The sequence below is a fragment of the Thalia democratica genome, chromosome 6, assembly GCF_965202585.1.
Source record: "Thalia democratica chromosome 6, ktThaDemo2.hap1.1, whole genome shotgun sequence".
Classification (NCBI taxonomy): Eukaryota; Metazoa; Chordata; class Thaliacea; order Salpida; family Salpidae; genus Thalia; species Thalia democratica.
In genome coordinates, this window is record NC_139170.1 from 22,605,112 (window position 1) to 22,622,038 (window position 16,927).

The following is a 16,927-nucleotide window of genomic DNA, read 5'->3' on the forward strand; positions in this document are numbered from 1 at the left end:
AATTTTTGCCACTAGTAGTTCTACAAATTCGGCTAAAACTTTGAAGTCGCCCGTGCTTTGTATTGTTTTAACTTGATACTTCCCAATAATACACATCTCGTTGTTTGCATATTTTCGATTTGCGAGTTCTAATGAATAGCTACTTTAGAGCTGAGAGGTGGTATGTATTTCTCGCACTGTAAAAAAAAAATCGAATCTGTATCAATTTAATTCTCTGCACTTATAGCAGTAGTTCCCAACTTTTTTGATGCCCCGCACCCCTAAAATAACTTAATTTGTTCTAGCACCCCTTGCAGTACATGCAATTATTTATTTAAGAATAGTTTTTAATAGAACGATAAAGGTTTGTATATAATTTGTTTTTTGTAGTGTAGGTGTCTATATTAACAAAAATTAAATATTTTGAAATTAACAAATACAACAAACTGTATCAAGCTTCATTTATTTTTTCAAGGTAAAAAACTAGAAAAGTCACTCTCCATTCTGCAACGATATACGTTTTCTGAAGGTCAAACAAGTGAGTTTTGAGCTAATCACTTATTATTCTACCTACCCTATCTTTAAACTAATTAAAAAATCTTTTAATCAAACAAAAAAAGGATCAAGTCTACGTTCAATAAAAAAACTTACGTAATCAAAGTTAAAAAACTAATCCTATATTTTTAATGAAAAAGTACCTAATGACACGTTGTATGGCAAACACTCACAAGGTATTTAACGAAAAATTAAATATCTAATTATGCAATATTATTTTGAAAAGATTAAGAATTTAATTCTAAATTCACTTAAAAAATAATGACTCTTGTGTTCCTGTTTAATTCACAAGACTTTCTCAAAACGTGGCACTTTGTTGCTGATAGCAATTCGCATGCCTGCCTGTGTATTCAAGCTGTTTCTTGACTTTTTTTTGATTAACAAAAGAGTACTAAATCCAGACTCGCACAAGTAAGTTGTCGCGACTGGGATGAGCTCAGCATACTTAGTGCTTTTTCACAAAGTCTTGGAAACTTATTCATTGCACAGCATCAATATTGTTCTAGAGTTTTGCTTTCACACTGCATTTTAAGAAAACGGCTCGTACACAATTCAATAATTTTATCTTTTAACGATTCATTATCCGGCATATTATCAAAATTTAAATAATATGGCTTTATTGTTCATTCTTCAGAAGTTTCTAGTTTTCCTACTCTAAAATGACTTGGATCGTATTTCCAATTATTTCATAACTTCTTCACGCTCACTTGAAATTAAAGACTCATCTTCATCAGTCACTTCTGCGAGTGATGGAAAATTTGATAAGTTGCCTATTTAACTCGTCGACACCAGAGATGTAACTTTTCTTTGAAAGCATTTAACACTTTGCAACATTTTGATATGTTTATACTTTTCCTTTGCATAGAAACACTCAGGTTATTCATACGGCTGAAAATGACACTTAAATAAGCTAGCATTTAAATAAATTATTTTGACTCCCTTTCTTTGGTATGTACATTCCTTAAAAAAAGCTTTGACTTCTTTTCGCAATTCAAAAAAGCGCGTTAAAGCTCTTCCACGTGATTTCAAGTCGTGCAGCGGACCTCCGTATGGAAAAGTAAAACCAAATGTTCTCTACCATAGTCTTGATACAACGACTTAAAAAGGCAATGATTTAGAGCACGACCTCTAATCCAGTTAATAGCTTTCACAGATATATCAAGCACATTTTTTGATTTCAAGAACAACGTTTTTGATGCTAAGGCATGTCAATGAAGAAAACAAAGAGTACCCTGCAAGTGCGGAATATCCTATTTTAAGAAAGCAAAAAAAAAACCGATTCGTTTCCCAACATAGCTAGGGCACCTTCAGTACACACAGAACCAATAACTTGGATGTCAAGGTCATGTTTCGCAAAAAAATATTTACAGATTGGATGATGTCTTTTGCTTTGATGGTTCTCTTCAGACTTTTACAAAATAAGAACTCTTTAATTATGGTACCATCATACATACATCTCACTAATGCGATCAGTTTCTGCAATTTTCAACATCAGTTGTTTCGTCAGTTGTACTGGAGAGAGATTTTCAAGGAACAGCTTTGATATTAGCAATAAATTGGTCCAAAGTATCCGAACTTAAATCACTAACTCGACTCTGAATAAAATTATTTGATAACGGCACTAATTCAAGCTTTTGAAGCTTCTTTTTAAAGAAAAAAATTTGTCATTTGTTAAACACATGGCTTTGTCGCCTCTTCAGCAGTTGTTTGGGGCTTCTTTGATTTAGCTACGTTATACGCCACAATGTTTGAAGCCATTAAAAGTGGTTTGTTAGCAGACACAAAACCCAACTTTGAAAGTGTTCCTCGTGATTCAAGGCGGATCCTTTTTGCTTTTAATAACTCAACACCATGACCTCAAACATCTGATCCACCATGTCGGTTGTTAAAGTGTTTTCGCAACTTAGACGGCTTCAAACTTGCGTTTGAAAATACAATATTACAAAACATGTATTGCGGTTTTTGCAGGCCATCAGTTGCTTCAGTGCAAGTAAAACCAAACTGCTCATAAATATCATTCCACTTCCTTTTCTTTGCCATAATTAAGTAATAACTAAATACTTGTATTCTAAGAGTAAAAAAACTTAATTACTAGGACATCTATCTTTTATAAGATTCATTTAACGAAAACAACGTTTTGGTCTATGACCTCGTCATTTTGTATTTCTAAGATCTGAAAAAAAATATAATAAGTGAGGAAAAGGCACCAAAAGAGTAAATAAAAATTAGGCTAAAAGTTGAAATGAAAACCTTTAATACATTTTAATATGAAAGAGGTACTAAAAAAATAAAACCAATTGTGCTAGGTAAAGCCATAGTAATTTTTTCAATTAAAAACTTTACACTCATATTAGTCTTAAACTTGTAAAAAACTTTGGTTTTTAAAAGATATAAGTAAGATATGAATAAGGTACTAAAAAATATAAAATCAATTGTGCTAGGTAAAGCCAAAGTAATATTTTCATTTAAAAACTATACACTCACATTAGCCTTAAACTAGTAAAAAAAAACTTTGTTTTTTAAAAGATATATAACAAGCTTTAGATTCAGGTAATGGTAGTAATGTTTTTTGTAAACAAACAGTTAAAATCAAAATAACAACTGAATTAGTATTGAGTTTGAAAGTTTTGTTAAAATTAAGCAAGTATATAATGACGTAATAATTAAAACTTTAATTTTATTGTATGATTTGAATTGCTTGTTAGCAAAAAAATGTTTGTCTTACAGTCGCCCAAGTTAAAAAAAAACTCTTTTTATATCAAACAAAAATTAAAAGCCATCTCGCAAACCCTGACTTATAGGATTATTGAGGAGATATTTAAGGGTTGATGGTTATTCTCCTTTAGGCTTTTTCTCGCCATGAAAACTAACTTTTTATTTACGGTCTAGCTATTTATTTCCCTAATGAAAAATTTAGCCAATATTTATTTCGGCCATCATCAACAATGTTGAGATGTTTTATGCCATCGATAATAAACAATGAACTTTACCGCAAGATCAACAACAACAGCATCCGAGACAATCCTACGACCGGTTTCGTCCTTTGGACGAAACCGGTCGTAGGATTGTCTCGGATGCTGTTGTTGTTGATCTTGCGGTAAAGTTCATTGTTTATTATATACCTAATGAAAAATGAAAGCCTATAATTGGTTGCTTAATTCGTCGTGAGCTGTAGCTCCTTTAGCTACCCCATAAAGTGTATGGTACTTGTTAAACACAACACTTACCAAAACGCTATCAGAGAACTCCACTAATAGCTAGTGAATCTTGCTTAACCAAACTTATAAAGTGTTTAATATTTACTCATGTAAGGAAGGGGGAGGTAAACTGGATAAGAATGTGGATCAAAAGTGAGTAAGCTACTCATTTTGGTTTTAGTGGTCTCAATTGTCTGCATAATAATTTTTTATAGCAATCAACGAAAATATTAGCCAGAATATGGTCTAAAGGGCTTTCTATCGCGATTTCATAAATGTAAAGAAGTGTTTGATCGTTGAAACTACATTGTACATTCTTCGTAGTCATACGCAACACATACTACAGATAGCTCTTGGAAAGGGAGGCGGAAGTAGTTCAGAATTATAAAACTGACATAAGCAAATATTTAAAACATTATCTACTAGTGGAACGTTAGTAAACAATATTAAAACGTTTGTAAACAATTTTGGTGTCAATAAGATCGAAAAGCTACTTAAAATATATAATTTAATAAGATTATGATTTTATCAAAAAAGTGAAATATTTAGGTGTTGTGTGATTTAAGAATTTGTCTAGTACTGTTGAAGTACGGATACTAAAAAGGTAGATAAGTTCGAACGTGGTGATTTAATCACAGATAAAATATGTTTCAATTGAATTTAATACTTATGTGTTTTTGGGAAGCCTTACAACTTGGGGCACTGTTCATTAATAAGTCTTAAAATTTCGTGTAGTGCTTCGGGTATTAAAAGGGGCATGTTTTGACTGGTTTACTGTTTCTTAGACCCATGAAAAGAAAACTGGAATAAACGTAAAAAAAAAAACGAATAAATATGGTTTTATTTTTAAAATATTTTACTAAAGATTCCTATCTATAAGTTAGATTTTTTGTATCAAGTAAAGTTTAGTTCATATTTTTTAAAAAACAACCTCATAAATGACTTAGTTTTACTAGTTTTTTTTATAGAAATAAAAGTACAAACTGTATAAAAATTTTATAATTACTAAAGTTGCACAATTTAACAAAGGAAGTATTTTTTTAAAAATCAGGCAATCAAAAGTGTTTCAAAAATAAATTTTGAATTATTTTACAGCTCTAAGGGTTTCACTTTTAGCTATAGAAACTTTTGACCAAATACCATACTGTTTTTATTTATAAAACTTTAGGAAAACCGTAGTTTTACAGTTTGTTTTTCATCAAGTTGTAAATAATTGCTCACGTCTGCTAATAGTTTGTTTTCAAAAATATAATTTGTTTTCAATTTAAACTTGATTTTTAGCTAAAATATTTTAACTGAAACTGTTTTACTAAGTAATTTATATATCATTAAACTTGTTTTTTTGTTATTAAGACGAATTAATACTAATTGCGATTAGTACTTTTTATTTAGATTCTTATGTATAACACATTACGTTATTCACGTTAGCTTTACGATGTAAGGCAAACGTTTCACTTTGTCAATAAAAACAGAACTTGTTCTTATTCAATTATTTTACTCAAATCTGTAGAACTTGATTACTTATTAAAATTATCCATATTGTTTTACTGGCAACTTCAAATTGTTTAAACTTTAAATATTTTAAGGTACCTGAGAGTTTTAGACAGTTATGTAATTTTCAAAGGTGTTTAATAAAAGCTACTACACAAAATACTCTATTATTAAACAAAAAGTTGTGCAACCCCACTGAAAAAAGTCTAGACACGCCACTTGTATTGTACATTTGAAGACTTTTGATAATGTTGATAGTCTCTTAAAAGACATATAATTTAAAGTAAGGTATATAAACACATAGTTATTGCTGTTGAAGAAGAAGTTTCAGGAAAATTTTACCTTTTGTATACCAACATAGTGAGAAATAAAGACAACTCCTTTTCTACATCTATATACAGAAAAGAAAATTTAACTTCAAAAAATATATTCTAAAATTAGTTTTGTTCATCTAAACAAAAATTTAAAGGTTGTCCAATGCAGTACAAATAGAGAAATTCAAATTTGCACTGTTTACTGTTTGAATAAACTTTCAAATTTATGTATATAGTTGATAATAAACACTAGTAAGAAGACAAAAACTTTTTACAGTTTTTGTTTGTGCATTAAATATATTTTTTAATAGCAGGTAATATGGTAAAATATTTTTTTTTAAAGCATCGCAAGTTTAAAACTTAATAATATAAGTCAGAAATAAACAAGCTGAAGTAAAAAGGATTGTCTAATGAAAACAGTACTAGTATATATACTTTAATAATATCCTGTAAAATTTGCTTACTTCTCTTATCTTTTTAGTAAAGGTAACAACTAAATAGTTTAAAACAAATGTGTATATGTTTTTACTGAGAAAATTCTATCGGAAATTTTCTTTATTAAGTTTTAATAAAAATAAGATGAAATTACTTAAAAATATGCTTATTTTTCAATCATAATTTGAAAAAAAAGATTTAAACTTTAGAAATATGTAAGTAAAATTATAAAAATTTACACGGACATAAAATAAACTAATTTTAGATTTCTTTAAAAAACATAACAAACCTAAGAAACAAAAAACTACAAAATTACTTATTTAATTTTTTAAAGCATAAATAAAGCTTTTCGACATTGACTTTATACCGTTTTCAGGTGATAAAAGTAGTTATAAATTTAATAAAGTTGCCCTACTGTTGAGTACGCACTTATCAAGTACGTACTTATTGTTAAGTTAGCACTTTTAAGTCGAAAACGAGTTCAAAATGCAATTTTCAAATTAGTCTGCTACTTCTTAGGTTCACACTTCCTCTTAAGTAACTTTTAGGCTGTATTATAAGTTCTCAAGTGGAAAATTGCTATACTAAATTAAGAGTTTATGAAAAAGTTAAGATATCATAACGTTAAAAATCAGACTTTAGATAAAAAACAAAGTTGTTAGCGTGGTTAAAGTAGACAATGATAAGCAATTCTTAACCGGGTGAGTAATATAGTGTGGTTTGAAATCACAGAGATAACTATTTAATGGGACTAATTTTATCAGCTGTTAAAACTCCAGAGTACATTTTAGAAAAGTAGTTGAAAAATGAATAAAAAGTTGTTTGCAAGGCAAATTTAATGTGTTTTCATCAAACAAATTTGTAAGCAAAACATCTAAGCCTAATATAAAATATTCAAAAACTATTTGCTAGCTTAGAAATTAAAATTCTATATTCTCAAGCTACACTAAAAGAAGTACGGATGACATACTAACAACAATTTACGACACAAATACTTAGTCAGTTTTTAAAGGAAACACAATCATTAAGAAAATTTAATGAAAAACTGAATGTTATGCTCTCAAAGTGTACTTCTTTACAATGAAAAAGTCTACAAGCGTACAGACGGTGTTGCAATTGGGAGTTTATTAGCCTAATATACAAAAAAAATCTCAATTACAATAAACATTTAAAATAAAACTTATATTCTACGCAAGGTATGTAGACGCTGTATTCGTACTTATGAAAAACAAAACTGACTTAAACAACTTCTACCTTGAAATGAATACAGTGCACCAGAGGTCGGCAAACTGCGGCCCGCAAAATAAAAATCTGCTACATGTGGTGTACTTTGCTGCTATAAATATTTTTTTTAGAACATTAAAATAAGATTTTTGTGGTAAAAGCTGAGAATTTGGCCTTGATTAAATATTTAATCTCGTGTAGAAGGTGTAAAAAAAATAAATATCCGACTTGTTTTTCGGATTTACATTAACCTTTTACTTTTGTTAAATATTTAGTTATAAATTTTAAAAACTTCCATGATTTCGTTAAATTTTGGTCTCTAAATATTTTTAGAGATATTGATCATAAAGAAATAGATTTGAAATTTTTTATATGTTTTTGAAAATAATAAAATGAGCATATATTTAGCGCTGCATACAGTAAATTAACAGATACTGGTATATAAATGTAATACACTAGGTATGTTCTTATTTTTGAAACTTGGCTTGATAGACTTGATTTACTATCCATTCCCAAACAAATTCATATCTGTTCAACTTCATCCCGTTTAATTTCGACCCAATAAATGTTGTACGGCGTGAAAACTTCGCTTTTATCTTTACTTAACAAGTTTAATGAGGGGGAAGGAGGGTTATTTTTGTTTTTTTATAGGTTAGACTTATTTTTCAAAAAATTATCCAAAATATAAGTTGCTTTTAATCTAATTTAATTTAATTAATAATCTGTTTTTTATAGTTATTAACAATTAACGATGAATAAGTCAATTGATTTCTTAAGAAAAAAGCAAATTAAAACAGATTTTTTTTCTCTTTTACTTAAAAGATAAAGGAAATCTTTTTTTACAATTAAATGAATTTTGAATTTTTGTGGAAATGTACTTTATTTGGTTGAAAACTCAGACATAGTTCAAAACTTTAAAGTTTTGAAACGATGTAAACATAGCGAGCTCTACAGCCTGGAATCAATATTGGTTGAGGAAGAGCGACCTAAGTTAAATACGCAGATAGCATTAAATGGAAAAGCAAAAATGTTAACAATTTATTGATCAACATATCTTTACTTTAGTTTTACTTGCTAGATCTCTAAAGTTTGTATTTATTTCAACTTATTCATACGTCATTATTTAAATTAATTTTTTAAACTGTTTACTAAAACAAAAATTTTCAAATTCCTTTAACATTTACCACTAGACAATAAAACTAGTATAGTTTTGAAAAGCTTTGTGAAATAAAATATAAAATAAAATGAGTAACCTGTTAATAACAAGTTGCAAATGGTATATAAATACGTTTAAAAACCTTCCTATAATAGTAAATTTAGTTTTATTTTCAATGTAGTGTTCATACTTTTTAAAGTCTTTTATTTAACATAACCTTTTTTTTTAATATATTTATAGGTGTTTTTTACTTCAAGTTAGCTAATAAATTTTAGTTTTAGTTGATTTAATAATTTATAATATATTTTCTATATGATTTTAATAATTTCTTGATATTAGATATATATGAGTTCCAAACAGGATACATACCAACATTTGGGTGCATGACATTTCAAATTCGGACAATTCAAGTTCTTATTTTTTTAAGGGCCATAACTCAAAAAATAATAGACATTTTTTTGAAAACATAAAAAGCGGTCGTAGGTATAATTAATAGCTACAAACTGTTTTTTTTTTGAAAAATCTTAAATATTTTTTGAGATGTCGCTAAAATAAGTTTTATAATATAACAACTTTTAGTAACTTTAAAAATTCTCTTTTAAAGGATGTATTTTTCTTCATTTTTTAATGTCATAATTTTATTAATTAGACCTACAGCCGCTTTTTAAATTAAAAAAAAAATGTATATATTATTGTGATATGGCCTCTAATTTTTTTTTTGTAAAATTTGTAATGTCAGAATTTGATTTGTAATGTAATCCCAACGTTTATATGGTGCGTCACAAGGTTCATTCTACTTAAATATAACTGGTATCAGACTACTAATTACTTTGAAAGTACTGCTTTGTTATGAATCAACTATGAGAGAACTAGTCGCTGAAAAATGCTGACAAAGAAAAAATGTTCTACAAAATCTGTGGCTACTAAGATTCTTTATAAAAAAGTGACAGTTCATTATGAAAAGTCTGAGATTCCTCTGTAAACTTTTTCATTGTTTAGACATGAGTTGAAAAAGCTGTTAGAGCATCACAATTCATTGAAGAAAGGTAATATAAGCAAAGAAATCTATTTAGAAGGAACCATGCACTTATGGTCATAGAGGTCCTGAAAAGAGTACGAAAAAATACTTGAAAAAGGTTTTCCATCTCGATAATATAGAAACATCATTGAAGCTGACTTGTAGTATCTTAAAAGAATGAAAACTGATAGAGTAGCTAATTATGGCTCTTTAGACAAAATAAACATCAAAAGAATGATGAAACGCGAGGAATAGAGAGCCAAGATAATCTCAAAACCATCTTACCCATCAGTGATGAAAAGTCAAGAATCTTCTGACATACCCCTTAGTAATTCATGTAATACAGATTCGGATGTTTCATCAATAGCTGAGCTTCCTAAGAAACAATCGCACAAGCGTGTTGTCAAAAAAAGATACATCACTATTTTTACCTGCTAACTTTCTTAAAGACTAGAGGTTAGTTGGAGCTGTAAAATGAAATAATATCACTCCGGCTGAGTATCTACAATTGTTTCTGTTTTAATAGATATTGGTGGTGGAAATAGAGATTCTGTTAATTTTAGCTATGCATGTATTAAAAAACATTATAACAATATAACTAAAAGAATTTATTCCACTGTTAAGCAAAAATTGACTGCTCAAAAAAACCTTCTAGTGCTAACGACAAACTTAACCAAACATTGGATGGAATTTTTAAGGAATAACGCTTGTCTGTTTCTGTCGTAGGAAAAGAACATAAACTTCTAGGAGTTTTTCATTAGGAACAAAATTAAAAATATTTACAGCAAAAGTGTTTGTAAGGAAACGATGGATCTCTAAAAAATTGAACTATGTAAACAGCATTAACGGCATTGTTGTTGACACTACGGCATGCAATACAGGCCACAAACCAGGTGCTTTTGTGATATTTTTGGTAAGAAAATAGTTTGTCTAACTTGTATATATCATGTACTAGAGCTGTTTCTAGATAAAGTTTTCTGCTCTCTAGACATAGAAGGTTCAAAACTCCTGAACTAACTTGAAAACTTCAAGAATCTGACCACAACTTGATGGAGAATTTGTTATTGTAGATGTTACTTTTGAAATTAGTCAAAAAACTCAATATTTTTGAAATTTTATTTGTATACATGTTGGTTATAAAGAGCTCGTCTAATTAGCCCTAATTTAGATTGGTATTAAACTCTCTATTGGTATCACTATATAACTTCAAGGAGCTGTTTCTAAAGCTAGATGGATAAGCAAAATCGTATTAAAATTTAAAATATTTTGTCTTTAAAATAAGACTAATTTAAACAAGTATTAAAACTACTGATTTGAAGAAACTCAAGTGCTTTATTGATTTTTGCATCCATTGCTACATTCCCTTTCGGATCAATTGTACTGTAGCTTCAGCTACATCTACTTATATTTAATAAACACATTTAAAAGTTACAAAAGTACTGATAACGTAGGATCAGATCACAATCTATAGAAATAAAGATAAGTTACCTAAAATGCCTGATTTGGCTACTGAGGAAGAAGTGAAGAGAGATCTAGCAGACTTTGTTTGAAGAAAATCGAATATATAGTTTATTGAACGACAAAAAAATACGCTCAAAATATTTGGTCCTAGGACCTGGTGCACGGAAAAACTTTTTGGTTACCAAGTCGCACACCACGGATACCTTTTAACGTCTTGTCAAGGACAATGCGTTTTTTTTAAATTTTAGGCTACAGTCATTCTTTTGTTACCAAATATCCAGAACAATGGATTAACGACAAATACTACCAAGACGTCAAAGCAATAATAAATGATATGAGTGTTGTCTACGACGTTGCCAAACTAGCTGTTAAATTGTGCAGCGATTTCTTAACTTCTTCAAGAAACGACGACATGTTTTATAATAATCTAAAAGTTATCGTGTAGGATAGGAAGGAAGTTCCAAACCTTAGAATAATCAAAGTCTTAGAACTAAAATACTGAGAAAACAAATCACCAACTTGTGTTTTGTTTTTAATAAAAATATCAACAATTTTATTTATTTATGAGTTTTTTGAAGAACAATTCTCTTAATAACTATTTGAAATATTTTTTGAAATGTACAAAAAATTCTAAAAGTTATTGTAACCACAAAACTGTAACAATTTGAAATAATGTATAAAATAAATTTTTGGAACCCCCCACCCATTAAATTTTTTTTAAACATCGATAAAAATCAAATTTTCAAAGGTCAAAAACTCATTGACGGTAAGAGCAAAGAAGCTAATTTTTTGTTGTTTTTTATATTATTCTTAACGCTGAACTTTTTTTACTGCGCTACTCAAAAACTTTCATTTTTGAGGTGCAAAAGATGCACCCTAAAGTACTTATAGTTTTTAATAAAACCTAATAGAGTGGTAAAACTATATTAAAATACGAATTGAGGTACACTTCTTAAGTGTATTGATAGGTTAAAAATCTTGCCAAGTAAAGCACAACTAAAACTATTTTACTGTTAAATTAGCTTTAGCCAATTAAAGTCTAAAGTAAGCCTGATACTAATGTTGTTAAGCGATTAAAGGTACACATTCTTTTACAAAGTACAGAACCTTTATATATCTCGGTGCTTAGCTTAAGGATGTTTTAGGCAACTGTGTGTATTTATACTATAAAAGTAGAAACTAAGTCATGTTAATTTTTATTAAGTTCTATAAAAAAAAGCAGATAAAGTATAGATTGCAACAATTAAAAACTACGTGATAAATTAAAATAAATATTTTTTCCAGATTAAATTTTTGTAATTTAATATGCATAAATAAAATATTTTATAAGTAGTATTATAAAATTACTTATTGCTAAAAAAAGCATTAATACAGACACTAAATATGTTTGTTATTTTTTAAAAGAAATAATAAAAACAAAGATTAAAACATTTTCAACTTTAGTATTTTTATCAACAATAGCTATTCAACTGCAAAACAATTCAAAAATGATAACTAAACAAGAAAATAATAGTTAAGTAGTTAGTTGTTTTTCTGGTCTTAAAATAGAATCTCAACCATATTAATTTGTTTTAAGTACCATTGTATTGCAAGACAAAAAAATTTTTCCATTATTAAATTTTATTACAATTAGAGCTAGCTTTCGGAATTTACTTATTCTTGTCAGAAACAAATTAAATACTCATAAAATAACTTAAACAGCATACACAGAGTAATACTTATTCAAAAGTACACAAGTAGTTAATACAAAATGGATTGTTTAAACAAAAAAAATAATTTAAAACAAAAGGGTTACTTAAAAAAGATGGTAGTGACTCTTAGTTCTTTATCAGAATAAAATTGATTATTTAAATGTGGTTGAAGTTTTTTATTAATAGAGCTTCTGTAGATTATAAAATATTATAAGAATTACTAATCTTAATAATTTCAAAACAGTTGTAAGTGTTACTACAATTTTTACAAGATGCACAATCTCAATATATTTAAACACTGCACTATTAGTTGGAATTACATGCTCTTTTATTCTTACAAGTAGTTGTTGTTCAGTCTCACTAATATACTGGTTGTTCAGGTCGCCTCAACACATTAGTTAATAGACAACACAACTTTCATATACACGATTATTTGAATACTTGAGGGAAAACAGTTTTCCTAATTTTTCCTTTTTATACGCAATACGTATTTTAATCCCAATATCTTTGAACATTTTCATGAACATTTTTCTATAATTTTTTTCCGATGCCTTTTTCACATAGGGTACTGTTATATAGTATTTTTTTGTGAGGTACCTCTAAATTTAATTAAATCAGACTCAATGTTGTTTATTTTTTGTGTTTTCTCATCAACAAACTTTGTCAGGAAAGAATTTTTTACTAAAAGTTTTTTTTCTATTAGCCATTCGTTATGCTGTAAACTTTTTAAGACAATATTTTTATTTCTGTAGTATAAGTTGTTAATGAATAAAGTTCATAAATAGTTCTTATTTTCGAGAAACAAAAATTTCAAGAAATTAAATTAAGATATTTTTAAAATGTATCTTTTTTCGGATATCAAACTTTACAATTGTAGATAGCTTTCATAACAAATATATCTGAAAAAATAAATATAATAGTAAAATGTTTATCAAAATTTAATAACTTGATTTGTAATAAAAAAAAGGTTAAATATTTCTAAACATTACCATTAAAGAGACATAAAATATATAATGATCTCTTTCTTAAAAGGTATTAAATTATAAGCTGAAATGCTGAAGTCCGCAGGCACTGTTACTCCAGTGTCTACAAAACCGGTTAAGTCTGGATCACTCAAAAGACGCTTGTTTTTTAGTCTTAAACTCTTTTATGGTGGTTTATTCATTTTATTTAACATATACTAACTGGAAAATGTAATAATAACTTAAATAATAACAACTGATAATACAAAAATTTAATATAAAAAGCTCAATCAAAAGTTTGTGAGCAAAGTAGGTATAAAAATTTTAAAACTGTAAATAAATAAAAGTTCAAAGAGATAAATAATTTGAAAAATTATTAATTTTTTCAATAGACAAGATTTATATATAATTCGCAAATCGGTCCAGGACACAGTCAATTGTTTTTACTAGTGATTTTTTTCTATACATCAGTAGTTACAAAAAATAAATAAACGATGGTTTAATTATCTACAAGTTTATTGCAACATTTTGTTCAAATTAATTTCGGACAACAGTTCTTCTTCAGTGAACTTTAAAGTTCTGCTAGTTTAAAGTTCACTGAAGAAGGACTGTTGTCCGAAATTAATTTGAACAAAATGTTGCAATAAACTTGTAGATTTTTAAACCATCGTTTATTTATTTTTTGTAATTTTTTTAATAAAATACAATAGAAATCAATATAAATGATAGAGTCAACTGCTTATCTGATACAAGCTTGAGTTCTTAGAGAAACACCAATCTTCAAAACCTAGAAGAATTTAATAGTCTTCCAAGTTATTTGTTATCTGCTCGTTGCTACAGCCAAACTCCAGTCTTTATACATAAATTTAGTTTTTATGCAATGTTCATAACAACTGCATTTCAAATTTTAAACTATGTTTCCTAATGCTTTATTTTAAATAACTGTAAAAACTCTTTATAAAGCAGGGGCAGTTCGCACTTTCGATAACAATGCTTTAAAGTTTAAATATTTACAGTAAATAATTCAAATTTTTGTTACTTTTAGATGAAAAAAAAATTAAGCTATAAAAAAAAGAATGTTTAAAAATAAAACTTTGGATTTTAAGATAAACTTGTTTTAACTTACATAAATAAAATAAACCTAAAATATTGAAAAAGTATGCTTAGAATAAGATAATTTTTATAAGGTCTAAATATAATATTTAATGAAGTTTAAAGTTTTAACATGTAATAAACAAAACTTAAGTAAAATATGTTTAAACACTCAAATAATGTCAAATAATAAAACAAAGTTACTATCAATTACTAATTGACATATTATTACTCAAGTTTTGATTACTACATTTAAAAATCTTAAATTTATTTATGTTTTATATTCATACGTTATCATACCTTAAACTTACCTTTAAAGTTGTATAGTCAGTAAGTAATTTTAAATTGTTATAGTCCTAGTTTAAGTTAATTGCTTAGTAAATCTCCTAGTTTTGTTTAGTTACTCAGTTTATAATTTTAAATTAACTTATTTAATAACCTCACTTATTAATTTATTTAACTTGATAAGTAAATATAGCTTTATTTCGATAACTTATGTGAAACTAATACTAAAAGTACAAAAGAAAGTTAGTAATTTAAATTAATACATTTTATGTTGCAAATGGTATACTAAATGTTGCAAAAGTTTTCTTACTATGGTTTTTATAAGATATAAAATTTTCCCGTAATTAAACAGTAAAGTTAAAAGAAATATATAAATTTCCGGAACAAAGTTGAATATAAACACTTATTTAATTTTAAATGTGTTTGTAGTTTATTGGTCTTAAATTGATACTTTTATCGATAAAATGGTAGCATTGTTTTGTTTATATTTGTTGTAAAAAATAAATATACTTGCTTTCTAAGTAGTCCGTGTCCGCATGATTTTTGTCGAATCTGTAAAAGTAGTTAACTACTTCTATTGTCGGAAGGAATTTTGTTGTATTTAAGTACTACTTGCAACTTATCATAAATATATTTTTCATTTTCGAAAATTTTGTAAAACTTAAAGCTCTTTGAGTCTTTATATACCATTTGCAACTTAATATGAATAAGTTATTCATTTTGTTTTTTATATTTTATTACACAAAGCTTTTCAAAATCATACAAGATTTCTTTGTCAAGTGATAAATTTTAAATGAAATTTGAAAAAATGTTTGTTAAGTGAGTAGCTTAAAAAATAACTTTAAATTATGACGTATGAATAAATTAAAATAAATACAACAATTAGAGATTCAGTAATTAAAACTAAAGGTATGTTTATTAATAGATTGATAATAATTTTGTTTTACCATTTAATGCTACTTGCGTATTTAAGTTAGGTCGCTCTTCCTCAATCAATATTGATTCCAGGCTGTAAAGTTCGCTTTTCTTACACCGTTTTAAAATGTTGAACAATGTCAGAGTTTTGACAGGATGAGCAATTAAAAATATGTTCAAATATTGCGCTGTTTTTATCTGTTCCGCAGTGGTCTGTAATTCGTCGGAATATTTGCCGTGATGTTTCTCCAATGTAAGAGATGCTCTGATCTGCAGAGCAGGTATATTTATAAATAACATTTGCGTCAAATACTTCCGAGCATTTACTTTTGTTGCTGAAGTAGTCAGAAACCTTTTTGCTGGTGTAGGCCGGTTTAATACTAATCAGTGGCGTCGCGTGGTATTTTTTTTAGGTGGTGCAGAATTTAAAAAATATCAATTGTTTTAATAAAAATATGTTTTTACTGTCAAGTTTGAAAACAACTGAACTTTTGCTACACCTGAAGATAAGCTTTGCTTTTAAGGGCATAGGGCGGATGAAACAATTTGATCTTATTTTATGTAGTTTTTACTAAGCTACAAGATGCTTTTTACAGATTTTAAAAATTCAGTATATGTTTTAAGATATAGCCGGTCAAAGTCAAAGGCAACAAAAGGTTCATAATGGGAGGCACAAACTAAAACAGTGTTTAAAAAAATGTTTTACCCCCCCTTTATGCCCTTAACATCTACTTTAGAATTATTTTACTGAAATTACTTTATACAGTTTTAATTTAACTACAAGTCATCTTTTATCAATATAAAAAATTCTTAAAATTTTTGAGATATGGTAATTCACAGTCAGAGGTACAAATGAATCTTTATTTTTATAATATAAACTCAAACAACAAATAAATCAAATCACTAAAATCATATCTTTTTTTTATAAGTTGGCCTCAAAATCTTTAGATGTTTCTTTTATAAAACAAAACAAAAATGCTAAATTAGATATTTAAAACACCAAGAAATAAAAAGTTATAACAAAAGTTTTTTTTTTGTATATATAAAAATATATATTGATACTTAAAAATTGAAAACTTCTCTTCAACAAAAGTATAAAGTTTAAAAAAATTAGGATGAAAAAGTTTAATTAAAAATTGTTTTAAAAATGAT